The following is a 17102-nucleotide window of genomic DNA, read 5'->3' as shown; positions in this document are numbered from 1 at the left end:
GAGGAAGAACATCCTCTTTCGTCACAGCCTTTGTATGAAGAGAAACATCTTTCGTCTTCTTCTTCCTCTGATTATCAGACTCTGACTTTTTTGTTTAAGGATCTGTTTCCTGAGACTTTTCAACCTTCAGCTCCTCTCTCTCCACCTTCGCAGTTGTCTTTGTCTTAAGGGGAGCGTTCCTGACTTTCTTAAAATCGAAATCAAAATTTTTCTCTACCAAGGATATTTTATATATGGCATCATGGATATCCTGACTATCTTCTCAGAAAGTTTTATTTAAAAGCCTCCTTCTCAGTTAGTCCGGTTATAAACAAAACAGTAACCTATCATAGGGAAATTACATTTTTCCTCTATTCTAAATGTAATGATATTGTCAGTATAGGAGATCCCACTTGTCCTCTTCTAAGGTTTCCTGGCTCTTATGAAATGGAATATCTAATGGACTTTTCAAGACTATGGCAAACTTTTGGACTGGTGTCTGGGCATCAGCACACTAAGACAGGAATGCCGCAGGGCAGTCAGTCTGGGGTCAGCTGTCCAGCTCAGAGCTTGACTAAGTAAATGGACAAGGCCGTCCAACCTCAGCCGATCTTTTGACACTCGTTTTCATTTAGCTTCATTTAAAGAAGAGAGCATTGTTATATTACTTTTTGGTCTATTTTTTGGCTTTTCATTATGTCATAAAAACATCAAACTGTGTAACGGCAAGCAATCTAAATACCCAGAGAAGTTAAAATATCGTTTTTCAGCCTTCAAAACTAAAATCCACTCAAGATTCAAACTGCATCTCCTTCATAACGCCCTCAGCACCTTCTTCTCAATGATACAAAAAGTAAACTCAAAGCTAAATGAAGCAGCCCTTTAACAAAGGGGCTTCCATGGGAAGCAACACGAAACCCGCACCACGAGAGAGAGTTTTTTCCAGAGGGAATGTCACTTCCAAGAGAGGCAGCAAGTGACTCCTTTCATCTCCAGACTCCCAGTAGCAACCAGGCTTCATTTTGCACAAGCCTGGAAAGAGAGAGGGGCAGACGTTGGTCCCTCCTACTGTTAGAGAGAGGATACTTGATTCCTTTCCTGTCTCCTCCTCCTTGTTTGTTTTTTTTTCTCCCAACTGCCTTCCTGTCAAACAGAAAATTTGTGTTGACCTGCTCGAACAGATGTTCGAAAGGAGAGCAGTGGAACAGGTCTTGGACACAAAATCCCGGGATTTTACAACAGATTGTTTCTAGTCCCAAAACATTCAGTAGGCTGGAGACCTGTCTTGGACGTCAACAGGTCTGAACAACTTTGTCCAGAAGGAAAAGTTCAAGATGGAGACCTCTCAGTCAATACTAGGAGCCCTTCATCCCGGGATTGGATGGTATCTTTGGATCTCCAAGATACTTATCTTCACGCCCCCAATTCATCCACGTTCGATGAAGTATCTCAGGTTGTCTTGGGGGACAAGACGTACCAGTTCAGGGCTCTCTGCTTTGGACTCTGCACAGCCCATACCACGGTGAAAACACCGCTTCTCATCAGCGAAGAATACTTGGATGGTTGACACCTCACCAGATGCTGTTGGCGTCAGCTCCGATCTCTCTGAAAAACGCTAGCGATGCAGTTGCATCTGTCGCACGTCAGATCTCACTCTTGGACGACTGGTTGATTCGAAAGGCGTCGTGTCTGGGTATCTGGAGGACCTTCAGTTGACTCTGCAACTCGTGAAGTCCCTGGGACTTCTGGTCAATGTGGAGAAGTCGCAGCTGATCCCCTCACTGTCCATTGTGTCTGGGAATTCAGATGATTCAGCGGCTTTTATAGCGTCTCCGTCCGCAAGAACGGCAACTTCTTTGTTACGAAAAAGTCTCGGCCTTCTTGGAAAAGGAAACATGCTAGGTGAGGGAATGGAATGAGTCTGCTGGGGACCATTTCCTCGCTGGAGAAGTTTGTTTCTCTGGGAAGTCTGCATCTCAGGCCTCTTCAGTTCTTTCTGTTGGAGAACTGGAAGAACAAGGAAGACTTGAAAGAGGAATTGAGAATTCTTCCTTCCATAAAAGAGGATCTGTGTGGTGGCTCGATCCAACGAAATTGGAAAAGGGATCTCCTCAAGCTTCTGAACCCCAACCTAGTGTTGTTTTTCCGACGGGTCGTCAACAGGTTGGGGGCAACACTGGGAGGGAGAGAAAGTGTCAGGAACCTGGAGAGAGGAACAGGTGTCCTGGCACATCAACATCAAAGATTTGGCGGCAATCTTTTAGCCCTCCAATTCTTCGAGTCTCTTGTTGCCAATCACGTTGTTCAAGTTTGCAACACGTGTTGGCGTTCCTCAAAAAACGGACAATACTACTTGTTCCCTGTTCAGCCTTGCAAGAGAGATTATTCTTTGAGCCTCATGCTCGCAACATTTCAATTCTCACAAGATTTGTTGCAGGGGTCGAAAATGTTCGAGCAGACCTGCTCTGTTGGCGCCATCAACTCCTGCCGAAGGAATGGACCCTTCATCAGGAGGTTTGCCAAGATTTTTGGAAATTTTGGGGTCGCCATCTTGTGGATCTTTTCACGACCTCAAGAACAGCGAGGCTCCCTCTAAAGCTCATCTGTTCTCGACCCTGGGGCAGTTGCGATAGATGCTCTTCTCTGGGATTGGACGGGTCTGGATGTTTATGCCTTTTCCCCGTTCAAAATTCTGGGAGAAGTCATACGCAAGTTCTCGGCCTCACAAGGGACAAGGATGACTCTCATCCCCATGTTTTGGCCTTCAACCACTGGTTCTCGGAGTTTCTCTTCTGGTTGGTGGACGTTCCCAGGACCCTTCCTATGAGAGCAGATCTGCTCAACAAACCCACTTCACGAGATATCATCAAAACCTCCCGCTCTGAACCTGACTGCATTCAGACTATCGAAAATTGGTCAGAGCGAGGGGTTTTTCTGGCAGGTGGCACGGGCCATCGCTAGAGCCAGAAGAGCTTCATCTAAAAAGTATATCAAGCGAAGTGAGCAACCTTCAAAGGTTGGTGCAGAAAGAAGGGCTTTTCCTCTTCCTCTATCACTGTGAGCCAGGTTGCTGATTTTCTCCTTTACTTTTTGAGAGAAAAACTCAAGTTAGCAGTTCCAACTATCAAGTGTTATCGGAGCATGCTTTCTTGTTTTCAGACACAGAGGACTGGATTTGTCTGACAATAAGGACCTCCACGATCTTACTTGAGATCTTTTTCAAGACGTCCAAGGTTCCTCAGCTATTTCCCCTGCTTGGAACTTGGACGTTGTGCTCAAGTTTTTGATGTTTAGTCCTTTTGAGCCTCTCCACTCTGCATCTCTTAAGGATGTTACTCGAAAACGGTCTTCCTCATTGCTCTGGCGACGGCGAAGAGAGTGAGCGAAGTTCAGAGCTTTCAGCCATGTGGGCTTCAAGGAACACAATGCTGTCTGCTCTTTAAGCCCTAAGTTCTTGGCTAAGAATGAAAGGCCTTCTAACCCTTGGCCTAGACACTTTGAAATTAAAGGTTTGACAGACCTTATTGGACAGAACCTGAGGGAGTTCTATGTCCAGTTAGAGCTCTCAAGTACTACCTTAAAAGAACTCAGGACACTCGTGGTCCCTTGGATGTTTTATGGTGTTCTGTGAGGCAACCAGTTAAACCCATGTCGAAGAATGCACTGGCATTCTTCATTAGGGATGTCATTAAGGAGGCACATTCTAGTTGTGACGACTCCAACTTCAAGTTGTTGAGAGTTAACGCTCACGAGGTGAGGGCAGTTGCTACCTCCATGGCGTTCAAGAAAAATATGGTACTCAGTGACATTCTTTAGTGCCACATTTTGGAGAAGTCAATCGGTGTTTGCCTCACACTCTTGGCAAGATGTTTAGGTAGCATACGAAAATTGCTTTTCTCTGGGACCATACATTGCTGCTTCAGCAACCTTGGGGACAGGGGTAACTCTGATCCTTTAATCCTGTTTAGGAGGGGTTTTTAATTGTGTTTTGTTGTGTTTTTTTATTTGTTGGGTCGACTGACTGGAGGCAGTCTTCCCAATCCTTTCAACTAACGCTCTTAGGTGCTGGTTAGGTGGTTAGTAATGCTCTTTTGTCCTCTTTGTATGGTCTATGATCTAGTCACATTGTGGTCACGCCCCGTTGACAGATCATCTAGAAGTCGCCAGCTTTATAGGTCACTACCTTGCTGGGGTCTCTAGTAAAGCAGAAGCAGACTAGAGTGACAGTAACCACTCAGTCAGCTATGCTATCAGGTAAGGAACCAAAATAATTTTACCAATAATTGGTTTTTTCCCTAATTCTTGGCTGTCTCTACCCCCTGCCAAAGGTGGTATTCAGCTATATATATATCTGGCAGGTAAGTCTCATGAACAAAATGATATTTTAATGATAAAATAAAGTTTGTTCATACTTACCTGGCAGATATATATATTCATATTGCCCTCCCTCCTCCCCTCAGGAGACAGTGGCGTTAGAAAATCTGAATAGAAAATGGGAATGGTTCCTGATACCCGCCTCCCAGCGGCGGAATGGGTACTAACCACCTGACCGGCCACTGCGTGTGCCGCGAAATTTGAAATTCTGTCGGACCTTCGAGAATACAGCTATATATATATCTGCCAGGTAAGTATGAACAAACTTTATTTTATCATTAAAATATCATTTTTATTTGTTTGTTAGATTAAGTCACCCTTTTGCTGGCACAGGCTCTTGCTCCTAGAGCAGCCCATAAATTTTTATTTGTTTTGTTTTTTCATTGTTACATGTTCCAATAGGGTATTGGTTTTTATTTATGCTTCATGTGCTCCCTTGTTAGCTAAAGTGGGATTCTTTTGCTTCTTTATTAGTTAAAGTGAGTCACACAGTTTAGGGTTTTGTTATTCTTACTTTCTTATGGAACTGAAGAAAGTTAGTTTCACCAAATTATGAGTTAAAAAAGCAACAGTATGTTTAGGTATTGCTATAAAAGGTGACAGTTGTTTACAGTAAAATACACCACCAAGAATGCAGTATGCTTTACTGTATTGTAGTATTTTTATTACTGTAAAGTGTCCATTTTTTCTAATTTTCTTTACAAGGGTGAGGTCATCACATAATAAAGAGAGACACTTATAAGTTCAATTCTGCTTATGCAGACGCCTGTTAATGAAATATGTAGGTCTAAGAGTCACATTCTTAGTTGTATTATTATTAAGTTTCCTAAAGTCATACAGTCCAACCTCAAAAATCCGGCATTTTGTGGTCCAGGAACCCCAAAATCCGGTAAGTTTTTGATTCAGCCTCCATTAGTTCTTGAGCGGCTATGAGGGCGGTGACACGTTTCAGTTTTTTATTTTTTTGGATTTCGGAACTGAAGCTTGCTCTGTAAATACACAAGCACAGTTTATTTCTAATGAAAACATTCTGTGAAACTCAAAAATATACAGCATACAAAAGAACCATAATTTGCATACATACTCTCGTATCTTCCAATCATATGTTATGCACACACACACACACACAGATACATGCAGGCTTAAAGAAACAAAAGCAGCAGATTTTCAGGTTTTTGATGAAAACGAAAACCAGAAAAGTTTGAAGTGCTGAAAACCAGTGAAGGGTGCCAGGAGATCAGAATTTGACAGTGTGTATATAAAAAGGTTTAAGCTCCGACGTAGCAAAGGTGTAAACATTTCCGGAGAAATGATTATGTAGCAGGCCAGAATTTCCATAAGGAACTAAACTTAATGAATGACAGTGATTATTCATAAGCATTGTTCTACTGTTGATATCACAGTACTATATGTGGAATGAGCTGGCAAGACTTTTCATAGGGGGTTTTTTAGGGGTGATTTCTAAAATCCGGGATTTTCTGTATTCTGGCAGTGCTGGTCCCAAGGGTGCCAGTTTGCAATTGGCAGTTGTTCCAACACGATATACAAACCGTTGGTCCTTTACATTAGGAGTTACTTTCAGCGTAGGCTGGAAACAGCTGTTAAACTCTTGAGCAAGGCGGTTAGGCAACAAAATACGCCCAGGTTGCAGGAATCCCACCTGCCCGGATGTAAACATTCCAGTTTGCTTTCACCAGCATGCGTTGCAGACATGGTTTCGGATCTCTCTGCCTGACTGACGTTAAGCTCTTATCATCCCAGTGGAATCTTTCTGTATTTTGTGTATATATTACGTGTGTTTGATATTTATTAATACAAACCCACGATTTGTGATAACCATGCATAAGCCGATGTTCCGCTGCTCTGTGTCATGGGGTTTGACAGCCAAGGACGTATTTAGAGGAAGTGTTTCGTAACTTGTGGTAATGCTTCTCTTACAGTAGCCCTTTATTTATATACTGAAGGCATTCCCCTGTACAATCAGAGATATTAGATTGAGACGTAATATCTTCGCTCCCCTACATTGATCGGGACGTAAGAGTTCGGTTCCCTTCTTGGGCTCCCGCCCTCCTTGTACAAGGGCATGACTACTTCCTTCCTACTTGTACTGAGTATTGTTTTTGCAATCTGTGCTTAGAGAGCTACGGGGCGGGTGGGAGGTTGTGGGCGTCGTCTGTAAGTTCCGCTTCCACGGCGCCCATCGTGGCCTCCCCAGGTCCTTTTAACCTCTTGGGTAGGGTCTTATCTCTCTCCTTCAGTAGAGATCTGTCTCCTTCATCCCTCTTCAGCTTCTTAGCCTGAAAACCCGAGGGGGCGGTTGGCAGTCAGGCGACCTCTTCTTGGGTAAGTAGTTCTCGCTTTGATAGCCTGTTCCCTTTGTAGATAGAGAGGAGTTCCCTCTACTAATCATCTTTGCTTTTTTTTCAGGTTGAATTAGCATCTCAGACAGCAGTAGTTGGCTGGATATCTCAACTGCCATCAGGGGATATCTGCAGATAAAGCAGTCCTGACGTTCCTTTAGTGTTGCTTCAGGATCGACCACAGTACCAGGCTGGATGACATAGTTCCACGTCGGGATCATCCTGACTCTCTTACTGCCAATGTGGATCGATCGCTGTCATTGCTGGCCTTCATGTATGCTGTGGCAATGCCTCTGACATATCTGTGGTCCATCTGCTCCTGCTGGTGTGTTATGCTCCTGTTAACTTGGATGACAGTCTCTGGGCAGCTCTTCCTGGTCTCCTTTCACCGCAGTTAATAGATTGTTCCTGTTGCTGCTGGTGACTTTCATGATTCCTGAATCATTGCAGTAGCTCATCTGCCTTCTGAACCGCTTCATTTTCTCTAGCTTCTGCATCGACTTTCCTGATCGTGCCTGCTGCTTCTCTTGGCGGTGCGTGCAAGACTAGGGCTAACTAAAGAATCTTATGACATTGTGTTCCTGCCAGCTGCCCTGGAGATTATGATGTCTGCCATCCTGTAGAAGATTTCAGTGTGAGGGTGAAGGAAATTGCCCTGTGGAAGTGATGTTCCTGGCCATTGCAGTAGCTCCCGCCTTCCGAACTGCTGCCGTATGGTTGGGTAGTAGCTATTTTTATTATTGTAGTTCTGACACAGTATACAAACCGAGGTCCTTTACATTAGGAATTACTTTCAGGCGTAGGCTGGAAATGGCCTTAAACTCTTTCTTCAAGGTGGCTCAGGCAGTAACTACTTCCAGGTAGGCTTTGATACCCGCCTGGCCCGGATGTAAACATTCCAGTGTGCTTTCAGCCTCATGCGTTGCTGTCGTGTTTTCATTCTCTCCGCCTGACTGTCGTTAAAGCTCTTATTATCCCGTGACTTTCTTTCTGTATTTTTGTTTATATATACATGATGTTTGATATTTATTAATACAAACCCACGATTTGTGATAACCGTTTGTGCTAGGGGTTCACAAACATTGCTCACCCCAAGTTACAGACAAATACTTGAAGACTTCCCCAGCACCTGGGAGGATTGCCGAGGCATCAAGAAGAATTCCTCTTGACCAACCTCCTGTAGCAGCTACACAAGAAGCGGTTCTTTTAGACTAGTACATCCCTGTGTGTTCAGGACTGGGAGACTTTCCAGCCTTCCTTGCAAGCACAGGCTTTCTTGTCCTAGGCATGCAACGGATATAGCTGGATATCCCTTGAAGTCCTCTGCAACACTGTGCCAGGGACTGGATCCATCTTCCCCTGTTGGTGTCAGTTGGGCAACTTCTTCTCGGGTCAGAGTCACTCATTCAAGTCAGGAGGGACTTCCTCGTCTATTTGGTTCTCCCTTTCATTTTGGTTCAGAAGAACTGTTAAAGTCTTTTTTCAAGTCCCAGTGTCAAGTGTCTTTCTATCTGAAGTAGCGTCTCTCTCAGTCGAGAGTTAGCTACCTAAAACTGGCAGAATCAGTCGTGCTGTCCCAGGAACTGTTTCCTGGGTGGCATGCACTCGTTTAGGGTTCCTGTCCGTGCTCTGCACGCGTTTACGAGTCATCGGATAGAGATATGCCCTCTTAGGACCATCTCTCATCTTACCTTGGCCTTGGCGTAAAGATGGAAGAACAGGGATGGGGATCATACCTCGACTCCTTCTCTGGATGTTGTCAGGTGGACTCCGAATCCATTGGCATCGACTGTCAGGTTCGAGTCCTTCTTGTTCCCCCTCCTCCTTGGACTTTGTGTCGATGATCCAGATCATTCCTCCTACTTTGTCCTATTGGGAGCTGTGGTACTTTCTGAAGGCTTTTCCTAACCTGGATGTCAGGTTTTGCTAGTACTGTCTCTCCCAAAGGAAGAAGTGTCTAAGGACACATCTTCCTCCTGACTTCTGAAGCGATCAAAAAAGGTACTTTTTCTCTGCAGCTGATTTCAAGAAACAAACATGATGTAAAATACCTTTCACCCGAGAGCTCACAAAGTCGATGGCTTGGTCCATCCCTCGCATTCGAAGTTTCTGTTGGTCTGGAAGCAAGACATGGTCTCTTAGACCACACTCTTGTCTTCTTCCTTCGGTCTTGCCCACAGTTCCCTTGGAACCCTTTTTCAAGAAATCTCTGTGGTGGCTGCTCAACAAGTTGTGTTGTCTTACCTGGCTCCTTCAAGAGGACGAGTAGCATCTCGCCTAAGGTGTTGGTTCTGGAAGTGAGAAGGATTCCTTTGTGACTGGCCTCTCTTCCTCCTCCTTCCCCATCCTCCAACTTCTCCTCCTTAGGGATGAGAATAGGACTCCACCAAAATAGCTGCTGGAACTGGCACTGATGTGGTAAGACGATACATCGAGCACCTTCTATTTTTTTATAGAATCATAGGAATTCCAAAGCAATTCCAAGCCTTCCTCTAGCAAGGGAGGAAGGAGAGACTGGCAATAAGGGAACCCTATCTTAGGCTTTTTTTTTTACTGCCTGTATCTCTAGATCCTTCAGCCTATTTTAGACTTTCTTTACATTTCCTCACTCATGCTTTTGCAAAAGGTCCAGTATTTGATATTTGATCTTGCAGTTCCTACACTCCAATCAATATGTCAGAGGCACGGTTCCTCCTCGCTCTTTCGACCAGGAGGAGTAACCCAGGTGAAACAGAACTCCAGTCAGTTCAGGAGACTCACTCAGATTCCTCCCTCCAACCAGTGAGTCTTCCTAATGTGTTGGACCGATGGTTTGTATACTGTGTCAGAACAAATAACAATTTTTAAAGTAAATTGTATTTTTCCTAACTATACAAACCCTCAGGTCCTTTACACTTTATGCCCACCTCATGCCACCCCTCAATATGAACCTGGACCTTTGGCAAACTGGAATGTTTACATCCGGGCAGGTGGCATCCCCCTGTACCTGGCGTTGAAGTTACTGCCTAACCACCTTGCTCTAGAGTTTAACGGCCGTTTCCAGCCTACGCCTGAAAGTAATTCCTAATGTAAAGGACCTCAGGTTTGCATAGTTAGGAAAAATACAATTTACTTTAAAAATTGTTATTTTTGGCAATTATGATTTCTCAGGTTATTTATTTTGTACTACGCCCAGGGCAGGGGCAACTTTTTTATCTTTGTGATCAGTCAGAATTGTCCTTGACTGCAAGATACCCATTGAAATAGTAGGCGACTCTAGGCTATACTGCCACACCACTATAAAGAAAAGACGAGCGCCATCCAGAAGCAGTATCCTCTTGCAGCAGCTCGCTTATCAGGCAAGGATTCAAATTCATTATCATTATTAATGTTTGGGGTAGATATGTTCATGCATCCCACCTCCTGTCTGTGTGGGAATCAGCAGTTTAATTACTTGTTAAGTTACTTATATAAAAATGACATTTTTATGATAAATAAAGTTTTATATATACTTACCAAGTAGTTACATGATCGGAGCCTGCCCTCCTCGCCATGAATATAAGGGCATAAACAAATTGAAGCCCATTTGCTAGTTGTTCCTCTCTTTCCCTCCAAGTGGGCGCTGTGAGTCACCTAACCAAAACAAAATAATGCGACCTTTTTAATTTCAAAATTTTAGCTGTTTAAGAGTGAAACTATTACAGAATTGAAACTGGTTATTATGCAAAAACTGATTTTACATGGTAAGTATGTATAAAACTTTATTTTATCAGAAAAATAACTTTTTGCAGAATGTATACCTTTAATGCTGTCTACTGTACCCTTTGAGCCATATTGCTATTTAGTCTTTTCCTAAAAGCTTTCAGCAATTTAATTTTATTGGTAAGTTTTGATTACAATATAGTAGTGAGTCTGAATATGCTGTTGATTTTAGGTGTCGAGCCATTGATTTAGTTTTCTGTGTGATCACCACCCATTCTTATAAAGAGGAACAATAGCCTTGGTGAAATGGAAGGAGATTGATGACGGCTGGTAAATCAGTGTCCCAATGGGAAGCTGATATGAAGTCTGTGGTTCTTGCATAAAGTCCGTTTGTTCCGACACGATATACAAACCCTCAGTCCTTTACATTAGGAATTACTTTCAGCGTAGGCTGGAAACGGCCGTTGAACTTTCGAACAAGGTGGTTAGGCAGTTAACTACCGTCCAGGAGGTGGGAGTACCGCCTGCCTGGATGTAAACATTCCAATTTGCTTTCGGTTGTCGTAGACTGCGGACATTGTTTCTCTCCCTCTCTGCCCGACTGTTGAGCTTTTTCCTGGTGGGAACTTTCCTTTTGTTTTTCTTAGTATGAATGTTGATAAGCCCTTTAAGCCCTCCTACCCCCAGCGTGTGTGTCCTGGGGTAGGAGGCAAGAAATGTTATACCACCTTTAGATCTAGCGTTGACATGTACCCACACGCCCTCTGCCCCACTTGCAGGGGACGTGTGTTCGCACACTTCACCTTGTAGCGAATGTTGTTCCTGGTCTCCCGAGCAGTGGAGGGAGTTTGAAGGGAGGAGGCGCTACCGTAGGAAACCCGCCAAGGAATCATCAGAGGGTAACATGCCCCCGACGACTCCTACAGTGGCTAATCTGTCAGGATCGTTTCTCCTTTCCAGCAAACTTCCCCTTCTTGCTGCCTTTCCCTCGGGTGAGGACTCCCCCTCCCCTTCCTCATTCGTTTCATGGGTGTGAAAGGCCACGGGGGAGCAATTGCTCAGGACATCCTCTCTGGGACCTGTCCTCGCTCCGGGGGCGAATTTCTTCCCCTGGAGTGAGTATTGTATAGGCTTCCCTTTTTGACCCAACTTTATCCTCAGGTTTGGGGGTGGAAGCATCTTCTGTTGGCCAGGTACCTGATCTGACATCTGCCTGGCTGCACCTCGGCCTGCCTGGCGTGCCATCACTGGAGGGCCTGGTGTCACACTTGTCTGGCACGCCCAGTGACACCCACACAGCCACCGTTTCGCCACCACGACTGCCACCTGTGTTTCTTTGTCCAAGCTGCCTGTGATGGTGGCCTCTCACCTGGACACCCAGGTTTCGGCGCCATCCGCATTCCACTCTGTTCCCCTGCTTCCTGGGTTCCTGGCCCCGTTCTCTGCCTGGCCCCTTGCACATGGTGACGTTGTCGCATTGCCTCATATGACTGTTGCCTGCTCCTGTTGCTGACCCACACTTGTTGTTGACCACGGTTTCGGCTCCTCACTTCCCTGACCCGGCCCTTCGGCCTGGCCTGGCTCCCCAGTGTGCCACCCGGCGCCTCCGACCCCGGCTTCCACCCCTGGACTCTCCTGGCTCCTGGCCTGGCCCCGCCCATCTGCCCGGTTCTGCTGGCCCAAGCACCATCTCCGCTACCCAGGTTGCGCCTGGTCCCCCCGGTTGCTCCTGCTTCTGCTGGCCCCCTGTTGCTGCTTCCGTGGCCCTCCTGGTTGCTCCTGTTCCTTCTGTCTGCTCCTTCGTGGTTTGGGGACTTGACTATGATCCTGAGGAAGATGGTGAAGAAGAAGAAGAAGAAGAAGAGATCGAGGAAGGTGTCGTCATCATCTTCATCTTCGTTGTTGTTGTCGTCGTCTGCTGCCTCTTCTTCCTCTTCTTCCAAGGCTCCCCAGCCAAGGAAGAAGAAGCCTGCCTCTCCGCCCCCAAGAAGTCTTGCACTGAGACCTCTGAGGGACTGCCTCCTTCCACAGGAAAGGCAGTGGGATCTCTCGCTGGCTCTTCCTGATCCACGGATCAGGGAACCGCTGCATTGACCCCTGGGTCAGTCGTATCGGGAGCCAAGGATGTGCAGACCACGGTTCACACTCCCTCTGCTGCGCCGAAGAAGCTTGCTTCTAAGGCCAGCGGTTGTGCGTCGGACACTCACTCGCAAGTCGCTCCGAGTACCCAGGTTTCTAAGGAAACCCAAGTACCCCAGTCTGGTACGGGAGAAACCTCTCTCCATACAGACTTGGGTGCAGGGCGAGAGAAAGACCGGGCTTGCAGGTGCCTCGACTCTTCCTGCTGGTACTTCTTCTAGTACCAAGCCAGGTTCCCGGGAAGGTGCACCGGTCTCTCGGGTCTGGACACCTGGAAAAGCAGAGAAGAGGTCCCCTGCTCAGTCTTCCCAAGAGGTTTCGGCCTTGAAGAAGACTGGGGCGCGTCCAGAGGACAGCGCAAGTTTGCGCCAGCCAGCCGCGCGCTCAACTCCTCCCAGTCCCCGGCCATGTCCGCGTGGCCAGCCTGGCTCGGGGGAGGTGAGCATGCAGCTCGACTCGTCGAGTCGCTCCGCTCTCCTCAGGAGACCACTTCGCCCAGGCGAAAGCACTCTCCTCGACCAAGGCTGCCGTCACCACCGCGGGTTGGTGACCGTTTCCGACCCTCTTCCCCTGTTGGTTCTGCCAGCAAGGCTGGTGGGAGCGCCCGATCCTCCTTGCCTGTCCCCTTTACCTCCTGGGCTCCTTCAGGGGGCGCGAGTCAGTCAGGAAGAACTTTGGCAAGTTGTCTCCCCAGAGTTCTACCTCAGGGGCGTATGTGCCTGGCTTGGTCCTCGGTTCGACCAGGTCTTACGCCTGCGTGGTGCAGGAAGGATCATGGGGGTCTGCCGAGGTTCTCCCTCCTGCAGGGAGAGTAGATCAGGAGGACTGCACTCTGCCCAGGATGCGGTCAACCCCGAGATACAGAGGATGTTTGCTGAGGTAATTGCGCTGATTCGTCAGCACAGTGACCTCGGGCAAGGGACCACGGCCTCGTCTGTGGATCGTCCGTCGCGCCTCAAATCCTACTGGGGACCCAAGAAGGAACCCAAGGCTTCGGTGGGGCTGCCATGGTCCATGCTTGCCAAGGGGGTGAATAGTATTGTGTCTGGGCAGGACAATTCTCTCTGATCGAACCACTCAGACAAGCTTCCGCCCCCTCCTCTGCCTCGCCAGAAGCATTTCTACACTGTCGGAGAGGTCATTGCCGCCTAAGCAGGTTGACCCGGACCTGGTTCGCCTAGATCTGGGTCTCTCGTTGCAGCAACTTACTGCAGAGAGCATCTCCCTCTCTCAGCAAAAAGCCGCCATGGTGGCCTTCCAGGCATTCTCCTGGCTGGATCTGTGGTCCTTCACAGTATCCAAGGTGGCTGCTTCCTCGGGCGCTATCATACCTGGGGAGGACTCTGCTTTCGGGAGACTGTGCCAGTCTGGAGGTAGGGTCATCTCCTACCTAACCCACCAGACGGCAAACCTGTGGGCTAACCAGGTCCTGAAGTGAAGGGATGCCATTCTTTCTTGCTTCTCCAGGTCCATGGGGTCTGAGTCAGCTATGACCCTGTGGGATGGACCGCTGCTGGGTTCCGCCTCTCTTCCCTAGAGAGCTGGTGGACGCTGTGGTGGACAAGCGTGGGGCCGAACACAGCGACCGGCTCGTCCACCAGGCAGTGGCCAAGACCTCTGGGTCTTCGCTTCCCACTGCGGCCAGGCCCCTAAGTAGTCCCAGTCTTCGAAGGGATCCCGTGGAAACACCCCTTCTTCTTCCTCTAGAAAGGGTGGGTCTTCCCGCCCCTTTCAGCCCACTTTCCAGTCTGGCAAAGGGGGCAAGGGGAAGAAGAAGAAGAAGGGGAAACACTAGGGGCGGCATTCCCCCCCAAATGCTGCTGAAGGTGGGGGGTTGCCTGTTGAGCCATTAGGCAACATGGCAGCGACGCAGAGCTGAGACCTGGATAGTGGACGTCCTTCGGGAGGGATATCTACTACCCTTCGAGTCTCGGCCTCCCCTCACCTACTCTCCAGTCCGTCTCCGCACATACGTCCAAGGAACTCTGAAGGACTCTGCACTACAGCAAGAAGTGCAAGCCATGCTGAGCGAGGGTGCTGTGGAAGTTGTGTCAGACCAGTCTCCAGGCTTTTACAGCCGTGTCTTCCTTGTAGAGAAAGCCACAGGGGGATGGAGACCAGTCATAGACCTCTCTCCCCTGAACAGATTCATTTGCCGGACTCGGTTCACGATGGAAACAGCGCGATCCATGCTTGCCTCCATCAGGGAGAATGACTTCATGCTTATGGTGGACTTGAAGGATGAGTATTTCTAAATACCCATTCTTGCAAGTACCTCCGCTTTATCCTCAGGTAGACAGTCTTCCAATTCAGGGCACTCTGCTTCGGGCTCTTGACTGCTCCTCAGGTGTTCACAGGTCTTTTCTCCTGTGTCAGGTTGGGCCCACTCACATGGGATACTTCTATTGAGGTGTCTCGACGACTGGTCCTGGCGAGCTCTGGCAGTTGCTACAGGACAGGGATCGTCTGAGTTTTGCCAGGATCTAGGGATCGTGGTGAATCACGAAAAGTCAGATCTCACCCCCAAGCAGAAGAGAAAGTACCTGGGCATGCTGAGAGACACGGTAGCAGCGAAGGTCTTTCCCTCGGACTCTCATATCAGCAGGTTCAGGCAGGCAGCACAGCTGTTCCTGTCACGACAGGAGCAGCCAGCCCGGCAATGGCGAGTCGTCATCGGTCACCTGTCGTCGCTGGAGAAGCTGGTACCTCATGGGCATCTTCACCTGCAGTCTCTACAATGGAGACTGAAGGAGTATTGGTCCCAGTCCCGATACCCCCAGTCCTTTCTCATCCCTCTTTCCGAGGAGGTGAGAGAGGACCTTTGCTGGTGGATGGACGACAGGAGCCTCTTGATAGGAGTATCCTTGCATACTCCCCTCTGGTCATGCTGCTGTTCTCAGATGCGTCGACTGAGGGATGGGGCACACACCTGGAGGAGTTGCTAACTTCGGGAGTGTGGCACCGAGACGACAGGCACCTTCACATCAACATCCTGGAACTCAAGGCAGCCTTCCTGGCTCTCCAAGAGTTCCGGGATCGAGTGATGGGACACTCCGTGGTACTGATGAGCAACAATACCACAGTAGTGGCATACGTCAACAAGCGGGGTGTCTAGTATCCCTCCCGCTCCACCAGTTGACGATGCAAGTGCACGAGTGGGCCGTGGCTCACTCAGTAGAACTGTCAGCCAGGTACATTCCAGGCAAGAGGAATGTTGTGGCAGACAAACTCAGCCGCCAGAATCAGGTGACCAGAACCGAATGGTCCCTTCACTCGGAAGTCACGGAAAGGCTATTTGACCTGTGGGGGCATCCAGTCATCGACCTGTTTGCCACCCGGCACAACAGAAAACTCCAGGTCTTTTGCTTTGTTGTGCCGGACCCATGGGCCTCTGCGGAGGACACATTCCAGCACCCATGGGACAACCTCGACGTTTACGCCTTTCCTCTGTTCTTTCTGATTCGCGAGTGATCAGCCAAGCGATGATCACCCGAATCTCAGAATGATTCTGGTGGCACCCGCCGTTTGGTATTCCGACCTGCTAGCTCTCCTCCTCTCCGAGGCACCGAGAGAGATTCCCCTGGCCCAACCTGCTGTGTCAACCTCATGTAGAGCAGTACCACCAGGCAGTGCAGTCCCTATGTCGTCACAGCTGGAGGTTATCCACCATCTCGTGCGAGCGAGAGGCTTTTCGGGTCGCGCAGCAACGGAGATGGCCGGATACCTGAGACGATCCTCTGCAGCGGTATACCAGGGGAAGTGGTCTGTCTTCTGTGGATGGGGTATCTCTCTGGTCGGAGCTACTGTTCAGCAGGTCGCAGACTTCCTCATCTTCCTTCGCCGAGATAAGCTTCCCTCCTTTTCAGCTGTAAAATGCTACCACACCGCACTTGGCCTAGTCTTGCAGTTGAAAGTAGTAGACATCTCTTCCTCCTTCGAGATTTCCCTATTGATGAGAAGCTTCAAGAGGTCTTGCCCACCCAGGGATCTCAGGCCCCCTGCGTGGGATGTAACTCTCATTCTAAGGAGCCTGACTCGTGCACTGTACGAACCTTTATGAGTTGTCAGGCAGGGATCTGACCCTCAAGAATGTCTTGCTGTCCCTGGCATCGGCGAAGAGAGTTGGCGAACTACACGGACTTTCCTTCAATGTTAAACACTCGAGGGAATGGGGATCAGTTACGCTCGATTTTGTCCAAGATTTCGTGGCGAAGACTCAGAATCCTTCGGTCCCTGACTCATGGTTCGAGTCCTTCACGATCCTCTTCCTAGAGGACTTTGTAGGTAATGAACCAGACAAGATGCTACTGTGTCCTGTCAGAGTGCTGCGGTGCTATCTGAAGAGGACTTGACGTCTCTGGCCTGAGTGTCGACGGCTCTTCATTAGCACTGGCTCGACCAAGAAAGAAGTGTCCACAAACGCGATCTCTTTCTGGCTTCGTGAGACGATAAGGAGAGCGTATTCTGCTGCTGGAGAAGATGACACTGATACGCCTCGTCTGAGAGCTCACGAAGTCCGCAGCATTGGTCCGCCCCTCGCATTCCGGAAGAACATGTTGGTTCTGCAGG

The 17102-nt window shown here is 48.3% G+C and overlaps 1 protein-coding gene across 1 annotated transcript in view; it reads left to right on the top strand.

Moving 5' to 3' along the window:
• Positions 1-17102, top strand: part of LOC136836290 (uncharacterized) — a 484005-nt gene that overhangs the window by 341219 nt on the left and 125684 nt on the right. The gene's annotated exons all lie outside the window — the stretch shown is intronic.

Source organism: Macrobrachium rosenbergii, chromosome 56, assembly GCF_040412425.1.
Source record: "Macrobrachium rosenbergii isolate ZJJX-2024 chromosome 56, ASM4041242v1, whole genome shotgun sequence".
NCBI lineage: Eukaryota > Metazoa > Arthropoda > Malacostraca > Decapoda > Palaemonidae > Macrobrachium > Macrobrachium rosenbergii.
Note: the sequence above shows the minus strand (reverse complement) of the source record. Positions and strands in the feature narration are given on the sequence as shown.